The 13,739-nt window shown below is 40.2% G+C and overlaps 1 pseudogene; it reads right to left on the bottom strand.

The window, feature by feature from the left end:
- Positions 1-11,558: 11,558 nt before the first annotated feature.
- Positions 11,559-12,116, bottom strand: LOC129401958 (ubiquitin-conjugating enzyme E2 N-like; annotated as a pseudogene).
- Between the last annotated feature and the right edge of the window lie 1,623 nt (positions 12,117-13,739).

The raw sequence follows: 13,739 nt of genomic DNA, 5'->3' as shown, positions 1-13,739 counted from the left end.
CATTTAATTTTAGTTCTTGGTTTATTAACATGTCATTGTTCTTTTACTCATCTCCTCCGCTTGCTTTCAAAAACAGGACAGACATCTTCAATTCTTGCTTTTCTTGTTTGTATGCACTTAGAAGGAGTTTAACCTTGCCCTTCAGCTTTCTTCATGCTCCAAGATAGTTTCCAATCAGATTTCCTATATAAGAATTTGCAGACTACATCATCAAAAAGGTATGTAAAGATTGGGAATATTATTTAAGTCATTCAGGAACTCTTGGCTTGAGGGAAAATTAAAGATCGCTATTTGGATATATTTATCTTATTTTATTAATTTTCCATGTTACAGTGTAATGGATTGCAGTAAGTCTGGAAGAGAGCTATTCATCAGAAGCTAGGGGACTATAAATACCTAGAGAAATAATAATCAACAATCATTTTTTTTTTTTGCTTTTTGGGTCACACCTGGCGATGCACAGGGGTTACTCCTGGCTCTGCACTCAGGAATTACCCCCTGACAGTGCTCAGGGGACCATATAGGATGCTGGGAATTGAACCTGGGTCAGCGGTGTGCAAGGCAAATGCCCTATCTGCTGTGCTATTGCTCCAGCCTCTCAACAATCATTTCTTAACAGTGGGCCACTAAAATTGAAAGTATTCAAAGCAGTTTTGTTTTGAAGAGTCTTTTGCACAATTCTGTCTCTGTTGCAGACATACAATCATATCTCTTACTGATTTTGCAGAAACAATATTTTTACGAGAAGCTTAAAGGTCGTCATTCGCTGGAGGAAAAGGCAGCTCAGATAGAAAAAGGAACACCAGGTAAAGTGTGGTTCAAGGACCCGCTGGGGATGGGAGATGCACGCTGAAAGTAGACTATAGACCGAACATGAACATGAAGGCCACTCAATGCCTCTATTGCAAACCACAACACCCAAAAGAAGAGAGAGAACAAAAGGGAATGCCCTGCCACAGAGGTGGAGTGGGGTGGGGGGCATAGAATGGGGGGGTGGGAGGGATATTGGTGGTGGAGTATCATCGGTGGTGGAGAATGGGCACTGGTGGAGGGATGGGTACTCGAGCATTGTATGACTGAAACACAAGCACAAAAAGTTGTAAGTCTGTAAAAAAATTAATTTTTTTTTAAAAAGAAGCTTAAAGGTGTAAAAATACAGATATAACTGGGATAAAATAGATTTTTGGTTGTTTACTTTTACACTAGGACAGGCATACAATCATGAGGTTTTTTTTTTTTTTTTTTTTTTTTGGTTTTTGGGTCACACCCGGCGATGCACAGGGGTTACTCCTGGCTCATGCACTCAGGAATTACTCCTGGTGGTGCGGTGCTTGGGGGACCATATGGGATGCTGGGAATGGAACCCGGGTTGGCCATGTGCAAGGCAAATGTCCTACCCGATGTACTATCACTCCAGCCCCACAATCATGAGTTTTTGAGAGGTACAATTTTTTGTTTTTCTTTTTTTTTTTTTTTTTTTTGCTTTTTGGGTCACACCTGGCAATGCACAGGGGCTACTCCTGGCTCTGCACTCAGGAATCACCCCTGGCCGTGCTCAGGGGACCATATGGGATGCTGGGATTTGAACCCGGGTCGGCCGCGTGCAAGGCAAACGCCCTACCCGCTGTGCTATCTCTCCAGCCCCTGTTTTTCTTTTTGGGTCACACCTGCCATTGCACAGGGATTACTCCTGGTTTATGCACTCAGGAATCTGGCAATGCTCAGGGGAACCCAGCAAATGCCCTACACACTGTGCTATTGCTCTAGCCCCCTGTGAGAGGTACAATTTTCATGTCAGTTGTTATTGAAATTACAGTGAAGGAGGTATCAGTCGCCACCTAGAGGAGAGATGTGAAATGCAACATCTCAATAAAGAGAAATCATTCATTCATTCATTCATTCACTCATTCATTCATTCATCCATTTAATTATTAAACAATATGTAAGTGCCCCTAAGAGTAATGGTCTATGTATAGTTCAGATTTGATAGTCTATTTGAGAGCTTAAAGAAACCACAAAAATGCATTTCACTTAAATTGCACAAGTGCCTCCCTTTAAAATATTTTAGAGAGACTATACAACTCAAATATCCTTGGACAATATTACAAATATCCTGTATGAATATAACTTTTAGCTCTTGTACTATAATAAAGTTTTGTTGTTTTTATTCATCCCTTTTCTTTACAGAAAGAATATATATACATATATATGTATATATATATGCCACTATATAGATAGTAGGGAAAGGAGCCTCAGAGAAAATAAATAAGTTTGAGGTAAAACAGTTATTTTGTCATATTTCCAGTATCAAAATCCAAGTCAACCTAACTCCAGAGCGATTTCTATCACTTAGTTTAAGTTCAAAAACAGCTAAACTGTAGCTGGGGGCATGATATTTCTTTTGTTTATATCGGGGCTGGAGTGATAGTGCAGATGGCAGGGCACATGGCTGACCTGGGTTTGATCCCTGGCACCCCATATAGTCCCTTGGACCCCACCAGGAGTGGTCCCTGAGTACAGAGCCAGGAGTAGTCCCTGAGCATCACTGGGTGTGGTCCCAAAACAACTAACCAAAAATAAGTTATTTTTTGGTTAGTTGAAAAAAGATTGTGACTCAGATCACACTGACAACAAAGCATTCTAGGAGAAATTCTGTGCAGCCAACCGACTTGAGAGAGCATAGTAAAGTTTATAATATTGTTCTTATAGTATAGGGATTCCTTTTCTCTGAGGATTAGACTCCGAAGTAGTCCTGAATTACTATAGTAATTTAGACATGAGCTGGGAATGTTGGTGTGCTTGTATCTCTCCTTTATAGCTGGAAGTTCGAAATCAACAAACCCTATGATACAAGGTCACAGAATTTGTAAATGAATGAAAATAAAAACTTTCCTGAATTCTGATTTTATTTTATTGTCATTTCTTCCATTGCTAGATACTAGAGAGAAATATTATTAGTAGCTAATTATGTTGAAGAGTAAATTGAAGTACTCCAGATTCTCTGAATGCCAACCCCAGAATTGGCTTAGCTTTCTAGCAATTCTTAGTGCCAACAGAATCAGCTTTGCTTTCTCTTTCTCTCTTATTTGTAGTCACTCTAGTGGTTTCACATTCATCTTTTGGTCCCATTAAACAACTTTCTGCCAAGGCACACATTTTCATAAAAACAGAAGACAGTGTACAGAGAGATTGCTAATGCAGGAAATAAAACTGAGATAAGGTGGAGCTATATTACTGACTGTCATCAGTCAGTGTGAAAGAGAAAAACTGGGAGAAAGGAAAAGGGATAAAATTAAAGGGAATGATGAATCGGAGCAATATTACAGTGGACACTTGTCGACTGTACAAGTGTTTAATCCCTGGCATCTCATATGGCTCCCCAAGTACCACCAGGAGTCATTCCTGAGTTCAGAGCCAGCCAGGAATAAACCTTGAGCATCGCTGGGTGTTACCCAAAAACTTAAAAAAAGAATTAAAGGGAATGAGTCAGTTTTGAGGTAGTGAGGAGAGTAAATGTTACATGTGTACCTGAACTTCTTCAATAGTTTTTTTGATCCCAGGGGATTGTACGTAAGGCAAATAAAAATATACTGTACTGCTGTAAAATAATATATATTGCTACAAATATATATTGTTTAGCTCCTGGAATGCTACTGTGACCTACTTTTAAAGTGAAAAAAACTTCAGTCAACCTCTAGTGTGTTAATACAGAGGACTTTGCCCAGCTGTATTCAGAAAGCTGGAAAATACGTTCTATGCCATATATAACCTAGGCACCAGCACACTTAGCTTAAAAAGAAACATTAACAAATTGAGTTTAATTCTAATGCATGGGAATGTGATACTGTGCATGTTGACCTTCTATGGTAAATATGAAAGACTTAACAATTTTAATCAAATAACAAAAATTTTGTACAACACTCTACTCTTTTTCCTCTTGTCAGTACAGAAACAGACTCAGATTAAGGAAGCAAAAAACCAGCACTGGCCTAGGTTTGTAGTTTAATCAATATGGCAATCTCTCCTCGGACATATTATTTTCACTTTGATCAGATCAAGGATTACCTTTGTACTGATAATTCCCCAGGCCCCTAGCTGGGCAAAATGGGTGAGTGGAGATTGAACTGTAGAGACCCCTCCTCCAGCTGCTTATTTTATCAACAAGTCACTTGTAACCTCATTACTGTATTAAAGAACATACTCCTCATTGACTTGTCTCTATTTTCTGTGCATTCGATATATGATTATACACACTCATTGTATGTTCCTCAGCTACACATACCCACATTATCTCCTCATGAATATGAATTAGCCCTCCCCACCCGAAACATAAATATATGTAGATTTTTTAGGTAACCCTAACTCTACTTGGCAGAATACCAGACCTCTGCTTCCTCTTTTGGAAGTTTGCTCTATAGCCTGTGCTAATTTGATACGCTTCTCAGCATGTTAGATAAATGCCTCTTTACCAATGAAGCCCTTCTTCTCTATCTTACTATTCCTGTGACTTTTTGTCCAGCAGCCTTCTGCACCTGCCATATTTCACTGTATAGTTGTCAGTTGAAAAATGGGTTTATAACCTTTTATTGTGTAATTGTCACACTGTGTTTATTCTATTCGTCACATGCTTAAAATGTAAACAGAGCAGCAATGTATTCACCAGTGGCATATGGATGCACATTTGTCTTGTGCACTGTGAACCAACTGAGTCTAGAATTCTTAGCACATGTGCATTGTCTTCATGTGTAAACAAGCCCTTTAAAGACCATTGCACCTTGCCAATTGATGCCCACTGGGAATACAAAGTGCCCATCTGTGGAACTGTTATGCAGGTCTGTGGTTAAGAGTTGGGGCTTTATACCACATGTTCATCATCAAAACTTTAAAAAGTCTGGAATTTTGAGTGCTCTAGAAGGATCTGAAGATAATGCACTGACGGAGAGTTGAAGTAAACATGTTTTTTATATGAATGATGCTGAGGATGGTGCATCAGATAATGAAACTAACGATGGCATGGAATCTATAACATCTTAAATTTTGTAAGTTTGTACTTAAGCAACTTAGTAAATTTTTTCAAATGTAATATTTATGACTATAATGTATAGACCAATAATAACTAATATGTTACCTTTTTTTTTTCAGATTAGAAAAATGTTTGCTGAGCTGTCATGAAGAAATGATATATATTATTTGGACTATTTTTTTTTATTGTTGTTGTTCTTTGGGACACTCCTGGTGGTGTTCTGGGTTTACTCCTGACTCTGTATTCAAGGTTCACTCCTGATGGGGCCCAGGGGCCCATATAGTATGGGGAATCACACCTGGGATGGTCACATGCAGGGCAAATGCTCTATGCACTGTACTATCACCCCAGCCCTTGAACTGTTCAGTTTTAACTTATAGTCATAAATATTCTGTGCACCTAATTTTGCACCGAAGAAAACATAGTAATAAATGACTTTTAAATAATTTCAGTGCACACACAAAAATCTCTATGTAATAATTGTCACCACTTTTGGCAAAAATTTGACATAAAATCTGTGAAGATTATGTGGTAAAATGAGGTACTTCTGCAAGATGAGGAAAATCTTAGGAGTTTGATGTAGCACTGCACTGTAGCACTGTTGTCCCATTGTTCATCAATTTGCTTGAGCGGGTACCAGTAACGTCTCCATTGTGAGACTTGATACTGTTTTTGGCATATCAAATACGCCATGGGGAGCTTGCCTGACTCTGTCATGGGCGCAGGATACTCTCGGTAGCTTGATGTACTTAACTTTAACTCTGACTGAAAAAGAAGGAGCAAAATATTGTGGTATGTGTACACAACAGAATACTCTGCAGTTGTAAGAAAAGATGAAATCATGCAGTCTGCTACAGTGTGGCTGGAACTGAGGGAATCATGTTGAATGAAACAAGAAGAGAAAAAAATACAGTCTGATCTACTCATCTGTGGATAAAAGTAAGAAAAAAATAGGAATAAGAATAAAATTAAGAATACAGACAGTACTGATCAATGACAAAGCCACTTTTGGCCTTAGAATACAGAACCAGTAACTAAATAGAAGGTCAGACTAGAAGAGATGTTAAGGCAGTGGTGGTGGTCATGGCCACGTAGGTGGTTGTGGTGAGTAATACGTTTTTTTTATTTTTTTTCTTTTTGGGTCACACCCGGCAATGCACAGGGGTTACTCCTGTCTCTGCACTTAGGAATTACTCCTGTTGATGCTCAGGGGACCACATGGGATACTGGAATCAAACCTGGGTCGGCTGCGTGCAAGGCAAACGCCCTACCCGCTGTGCTATCTCTTCAGCCCTGTGATTAGTAAGTTTTTATACCCATATCATAAATTTTAATAGTCTTGTAACTTCCTAAGCTATAGTAAATAAAATAAAACTGAAAAGGATTGGAGACTTTACATTTTTCTTTCTCTGCATCTAACATAGTTTTGATAATTGATCAAGAGTATTATACCATAAAAATTATTTAATAAATTAAAATTCCTTTAGTAAGGACATTGGGAAAATGTCTATGTTAAAACATGGAATCTGTTTCACTCATATTTTCTAGTTGAAAACTCGCTGACTCCAAAGCAACTATTTTCTTTAAAAAAAAAAAAAAGATTTGAAATTACCCAGAAGCAAGAGGGAGTGGCCCCTGATCCCTGTGCTTTTTATTTATGTGGCGGTTAAAGTTCAAATTTCTCAACATGCCATAATCTCAGTGTAACTGGCCAAGTTCCATGGGGATAATTAAATCTAGCTTACCAGGGCAGATTTCAGTGTCAAGAGCAGCATGTATTTCTGCTGAACACCATACTGTAACTCTGGAACTCTCCATTAGACAAGTTTGGCATGAGTGGTTGGACCACCTCACTTACTCACTGGACTAGTCCAGCAGGTTCTACGGGTGAGATCACTGTTTGGCTCTTTTATTGCTGGGCCTGGTAGGCAGAAGAAGACCACAAAATAAATGGCCTGACTTTGGGTTTCAGAAGTTCTTATTTTCTCGCAAACTCTTTTTGTCAACTTTCTGAAAGCAGTCATTTTAAAATTCATCCAAGCAACATATTTAGTCAAATAATGTGTCAGGCTTTTGAGTTGTAATAGTGAACCAGACATTTTCTGCAATTCAAGAACCTATAAATGAATAATTATATGCAGTGAGAGATGTTACAATTAATGAAAATCATAAATTAAAATACTTCTGTCTTTTATTTATTTTTGTTTTTTGTTTTTGTTTAGGGGCTACATCTGCAGTGTTCAGGGCTTACTCCTGGCTCTGCATTCAGGGATCATTCCTGGTGGTTCTGGGGTACTATACCGGGTTCAAAGTGGGGATTGAACCCGGGTTGGCCATGTGCAAGGCAAATGCCCTACTCTTTCTCTTATCTTGGCCCCTATTTCTGTCTTTTAAAAAGAAGCAACACAATTATGCTTTGTGGAAAGGTACTGGCTAGAAATATATTTATAGATTTTAACACAAAAAATGAATGAATGAAGACTCATTCATTTGTTTCACTGTTAGTTCACAGTAATCTCCACCCTCCGGGCTGTTTCTGACTCTAACCTATCTAGCACACACAGTTCTAATAATAGGCTGTCATTCTAACACCATTATGACACTGCTTTTCTCCTCCCTTCCACCTCACTCCTTCCCTCCCTCCCTCCCTCCCTCCCTCCCTCCCTCCCTCCCTCCCTCCCTCCCTCCCTCCCTCCCTCCCTCCTTCCCTCCCTCCCTCCCTCCCTCCTTCCTCTCTTCCTCCTTCCCTCCCTCCCTCCCTCCCTCCCTCCCTTCCTCCCTCCCTTCTTCCCTTCCTCTATCCCTCCCTCCCTCCCTCCCTCCCTCCCTCCCTCCCTCCCTCCCTCCCTTCCTTCCTTCCTTCCTTCCTTCCTTCCTTCCTTCCTTCCTTCCTCCCTCCCTCCCTCCCTCCCTCCCTCCCTTCCTCCCTCCCTTCCTTCCTCCCTCCCTCCCTTCCTCCCTCCCTCCCTCCCTTCCTCCCTTCCTCCCTCCCTCCCTCCCTTCCTTCCTTCCTTCCTTCCTTCCTTCCTTCCTTCCTTCCTTCCTTCCTTCCTTCCTTCCTTCCTTCCTTCCTTCCTCCCTCCCTCCCTCCCTCCCTCCCTCCCTCCCTCCCTCCCTCCCTCCCTCCCTTCCTTCCTTCCTTCCTTCCTTCCTTCCTTCCTTCCTTCCTTCCTTCCTCCCTCCCTCCCTCCCTCCCTCCCTCCCTCCCTCCCTCCCTTCCTTCCTTCCTTCCTTCCTTCCTTCCTTCCTTCCTTCCTCCCTCCCTCCCTCCCTCCCTCCCTCCCTCCCTCCCTCCCTCCCTCCCTCCCTCCCTCCCTTCCTTCCTTCCTTCCTTCCTTCCTTCCTTCCTTCCTTCCTTCCTTCCTTCCTTCCTTCCTTCCTTCCTTCCTTCCTTCTTCCCTCCCTCCCTCCCTCCCTCCCTCCCTCCCTCCCTTCCTTCCTTCCTTCCTTCCTTCCTTCCTTCCTTCCTTCCTTCCTTCCTTCCTTCCTTCCTTCCTTCCTTCCTTCCTTCCTTCCTTCCTTCCTTCCTTCCTTCCTTTCTTCCTGAGCTTGGACTGAATCCAAGGCCTTATGCACTGAGCCAGAACCACATTCTGGGTTCGCAGCTGTTTACTTTAATATTTCACATTTAAAAACATTGATTTAGATGCTGTGGCTTACAGGGATGTTAATGATGGTTTTCTGTGTACTCAATTCTACAATCACACTCATTATCAGTGTAACCACCTAAGTTCTCCAAGATCCCAAACGCCTCTCCTTTTCAACAACCCCACCCTCCAAACTCAGCTGGGTAGAACAGTTTTCCCATGGTATTCCTTTGGATTTTTGTTATACCTTGCTGTATATATCTCTTTCTGTGGAATATAGACCAAACAAGGGAACAGGTAATATGGAAGGATGACAAACCCTTGACCTTGGATTATAAAACTGACAACAAAATTTTGGGGGTTGGTGGGTGAGTGGAAATGAAGATTGGACTAGAAGTTACATAGGACCACTTTGGTGGGGTGGGTACAGTAAATATTATTACATTAGTACTAAACGTTAACACTGTCATAACTTTGTTAAACTATAATAAAAACAAAGTAAGGAAACAGAATTTTCAATGGAAATATATCCTTGACTCTGACTACAAAGTGAGATTACCAAGTGGGGAATTGGGCAGGGGTTGTGCTAAAAGAGTGGAAGGTGTACAGTTAGTTACTTGTGGTGGTAGTGGGAGGAAATTGGCTTGTTGATGGTAGGTATGGTCTGATTAACAGTGTACCCCTGAAACATGTACACACTTTAGTCTTGTAAACCAATGTTATATTTTGTTTATTTTAGGTCATATATATGCTGCTGGGGTTTGAACTGGGGTCGGCTGTAAGGGTCATCTTCTCTATCTCTGTGACCCAATCAATGTTGAATTAATAAAAATAAATTTTTAAAAATCCCATTAATTTCATCAAAAAAACCTATGAAATGACTGGGATCTTGTGAAATGTGTATATAATGGTAACACTTTTGGTGCTTTTTAATTTAAATATAAAATGATGTTCCTTCTTTGATTTTTTTTTGCCACAAATGGCAATGCTCAGGGCTTACTCCAGGCTCTGCACTCAGGAATCACCCCTGATGAATTTGGGGGACCATATAGAGGGCTGGGAGTGGAGCCCAGGTTGGCTGCATATAAAGCAAGTGCCCTACATACTGTCATATCACGTCAGCCCTAAAATGAAAAGTCTTAAAATCTTTTTTTCTGGCTAGCTTCTCGTAAAAGAGGTGTCTACATTTCTGGGATGAGTATAGTTGATAGATCTTTTTCAGGAATTGTTATTTTATTTGACTAATGGCAAATATATTTGATGAGAAAACTTTTTTTAGAATACCAAACTATATTTAACTAAAACATAAGATTTACAGAAGTTTCCAGACAAGTCATACAAAATAGTCACAAGCTTTTTTCTTGAAGGGAGGATTTTATTTATTTATTTATTTATTTTTTTAATTTATTTATTTTTAATTAGAGAATCACCGTGAGGGTACAGTTACAGATTTATACACTTTTGTGCTTATACTTCCCTCATACAAAGTTTGGAACCCATCCCTTCACCAGTGCCCATTCTCCACCACCCGTAAACCCAGTGTCCCTCCCACCCTCCCCAATCCCATCTCCCCCCCACCCCACCCTGCCACTGTGGCAAGGCATTCCCTTCTGTTTTCTCTCTCTAATTAGCTGTTGTGGTTTGCAATAAAGGTGTTGAGTGGCCGCTGTGCTCAGTCTCTAGCCCTCATTCAGCCCGCAACTCCCTTCCCCCACATGGCCTTCGACTACAATGTAGTTGGTGATCGCTTCTCTGAGTTGACCTTTCCCCGGAACGTGAGGCCAGCCTCGAAGCCATGGAGTCAACCTCCTGGTACTTATTTCTACAGTTCTTGGGTGTTAGTCTCCCACTCTGTTATTCTATATACCATAGATGAGTGCAATCTTTCTATGTCTGTCTCTCTCTTTCTGACTCATTTCACTCAGCATGAAACTTTTCATGCCCATCCACTTGACTACAAAATTCTTGACTTCCTTTTTTCTAACAGCTGCATAGTATTCCATTGTATAGATGTACCAAAGTTTCCTCAACCAGTCATCCGTTCTGGGGCATTCGGGTTTTTTCCAGATTCTGGCTATTGTAAACAGTGCTGCGATGAACATACATGTGCAGATGTTGTTTCGATTGTACTTTTTTGCCTCTCTGGGATATATTCCCAGCAGTGGTATTGCTGGGTCAAATGGGAATTCAATATCTAATTTTTTGAGAGTCGTCCAAATTGTTTTCCAGAAGGGCTGAACCAGTCGGCATTCCCACCAGCAGTGAAGAAGGGTCCCTTTCTCCCCACATCCTCTCCAACAGCGGTTGCTTTTGTTCTTTTGGATGTGTGCTAGTCTCTGTGGTGTGAGGTGGTATCTCAAAGTTGTTTTGATCTGCATCTCTCTGATGATTAGTGATGCAGAGCACTTTTTCATGTGCCTTTTGGCCATTCGTATTTCTTGAAGGGAGGATTTTAAACTTGACAGCAAAGTCATAATCTTATTAGTGAGAGCTGTGATGTTTGTTTAATGTTCCCATTTTAGTTCGAACAATCAAGCTTGTCCATCTACAGTATCTAAATAAAGTTAGACTTGGCTAGAGAGCATATTATGAAGAACTGGCTACTGCTTTTAACTGATGCAATTAGATCAATATAATAAGGGGAAAAGGAGCCATATAAAATATAAAACTACCTTCTCCTCTCAAAAAAATTAGATAAAATAAAGAAAAACACGCACACCCCAGCAGCTAAACCTTACAACTGCCTTAATTCACAGTGCTCTATACTTAAACCATGATAAGGGAAATGAATAAAAGAAGTGAGGGGTGCTATTTTAAATGTTTTGCAACATTACAGATGATACTTCTATCTTCTGCTCATGCTTTTACAACAGTGAGTCAGCACAAGACATAAATTTGCTAGTGCTAGACATAAATTTAATCATCAAAGGACTGAAGATGTTCGGGCTTTAATTCTGTAATGTTTTTAAGACTGTGTCCATTAAATGCAAACAAAAAAGGATGAAATCTTGGCAGAACAGGAGAAGTGATGCACACTTGATGATCAAATTGATGTAAATATTATTCATGGCAAATAGCCTAGTCCATGCGCTGTTTCTATGGCCTGGTTTTTGTTGGTCTTCCACTGCTCTGCTACATCATTTGCTAATGGATCATCTGAATTGGGAGTACTTAACGAAGCCTGGACTGATGGCAGAACTGTGTGGATCTGCAGAGCCGGGGACCACTTATATTTTAAAATATTTAGACATATTCTTCCCAACTTGTCTACATTAGGATGATAAATTCTGGTCATAAAATATACTTGAGGGACTGCCATTGGGTGTTCTTCTGGAAGGAACAGTTCAAGTTTAAAAGCCCCTCCTTCAAAGGGGAGTCTTGGGGGCCAGCAATGATCACTTGAAAATAATAGGCATTGCTCTCATTCGGTTCTGCTTTAGTGCCAGGAAATGGTTCGGCCAGGAAACATGGGTTTCCTTGATATTCCTGCAGTTAAACCCAGTCATCTTGTCCTGTATCACTGTATCACTGTCATCCCGTTGTTCATTGATTTACTCGAGCGGGCACCAGTAACGTTTGTATCCCTCCCAGCCCTGAGATTTTAGCAGCCTCTCCATACTCGTCTTTCCCAATGATTGGAGGCTCTTCTAGGGCCAGGAGAATGAGACCTATTGTTACTGTTTTTGGCATACCAAATAAACCATGGGTAGCTTGCCAGGCTCTGCCCCTGCAGTTTGTTTTTAATATATATTAATAAGTAAAACATTTTTTCTTGCTTCCGGCAATAACTATTTATGCTATAACTGGTTCCAGAATTGCCATCAACAAATATTGGCCCCATTAAGAGGCTGCAAAAAGAAGCAAGAGAAAATCAGCAGCAGCTGTGGGCATGCAATTGAACAGAGCATGGGGAAGGCAGACTGGCTTCTTGGGGTGAGTGCCCTTCTGGGGACTGCTGGCAAGCCTGCATCTGTGGTAAGCAGCACCTGTCCTCAATGAAAAAAATTAAGAATACATTACCATCATATTTCAATTTTCATAAAACAATCAGGTGTGAAATATCAACCAACTAAGGAAAGAAATTATGGCATATGTTATTTACAGCTACCCAAGACAGAATCATATTTCATTTCACAATGGAATATGTGAAAACGCCCTGTTTTTCACATATCTATGATAGTAGAGAAGGCTAGATAAAATAAAATTAAATAACACAGGAAAACCTCCAATAATCTCACAAAAAGTTATTCTTGTTACTATTGTTATGTTATTGTCACTTTTTGGGTTCATTTTTTCCTATCATTACACGCTCCATGTATCATATGCAAATATTCTCATGACATGCATCATCTCTCCATACAGATTGGGGGATACAGATAGAAAAAATATTTAATTCAGTAGTGTATTTGTATAAAACTTTAGTTGAATATTATAGCTAAATAATATATCAGATATAGCAGATATTACTTCTTATTAAGAATTGTGACATATAAAGAGATGTGAATCTGATTTCTCAACTTTATATATAGTAAGTTAATGTTGCACCTATAAAAGAAAAATGAAGGCAATAACAACTTGAAAAACAAAATATATTTGCAGAAGCACAGTAATACAGGTGGTGCTCTTCACTAATCATCAGGGAGATGCAGATCAAAACAACGAGATATCGCCTCTCACCATAGAGACTGGCCCACCTCCAAAAGAACAAAAGCAACTGGTGTTGGCATGGATGTGGGGAGAAAGGGACTCTCCTTCACTGCTGGTGTGAATGCCGACTGGTTCAGCCCTTTTGGAAAACAATGTGGACGATCCTCAAAAAATTAGAAATTGAGCTCCCATTTGACCCAGCAATACCACTCCTGGAAATATATCACGAAGAGGCAAAAAGGTATAGTAGAAATGACACCTGCACTTGTATGTTCATTTCAGTACTGTTTACAGTAGCCAGAATCTGGAAAAAACCCGAGTTCCTGAAAACAGATGACTGGTTGAAGAAAATTTGGTACATCTACACAGTGGAATACTATGCAGCTGTTAGAAAAGATGAAGTCATAAAATTTGCATATAAGTGGATCAACATGGAAAGTATCATGTTACATGAAATGAGTCAGAAAGAGAGGGACAGACAT

Source organism: Sorex araneus, chromosome 1 (assembly GCF_027595985.1).
Source record: "Sorex araneus isolate mSorAra2 chromosome 1, mSorAra2.pri, whole genome shotgun sequence".
Lineage (NCBI taxonomy): Eukaryota > Metazoa > Chordata > Mammalia > Eulipotyphla > Soricidae > Sorex > Sorex araneus.
This window is presented reverse-complemented; position numbering and strand designations above follow the sequence as displayed.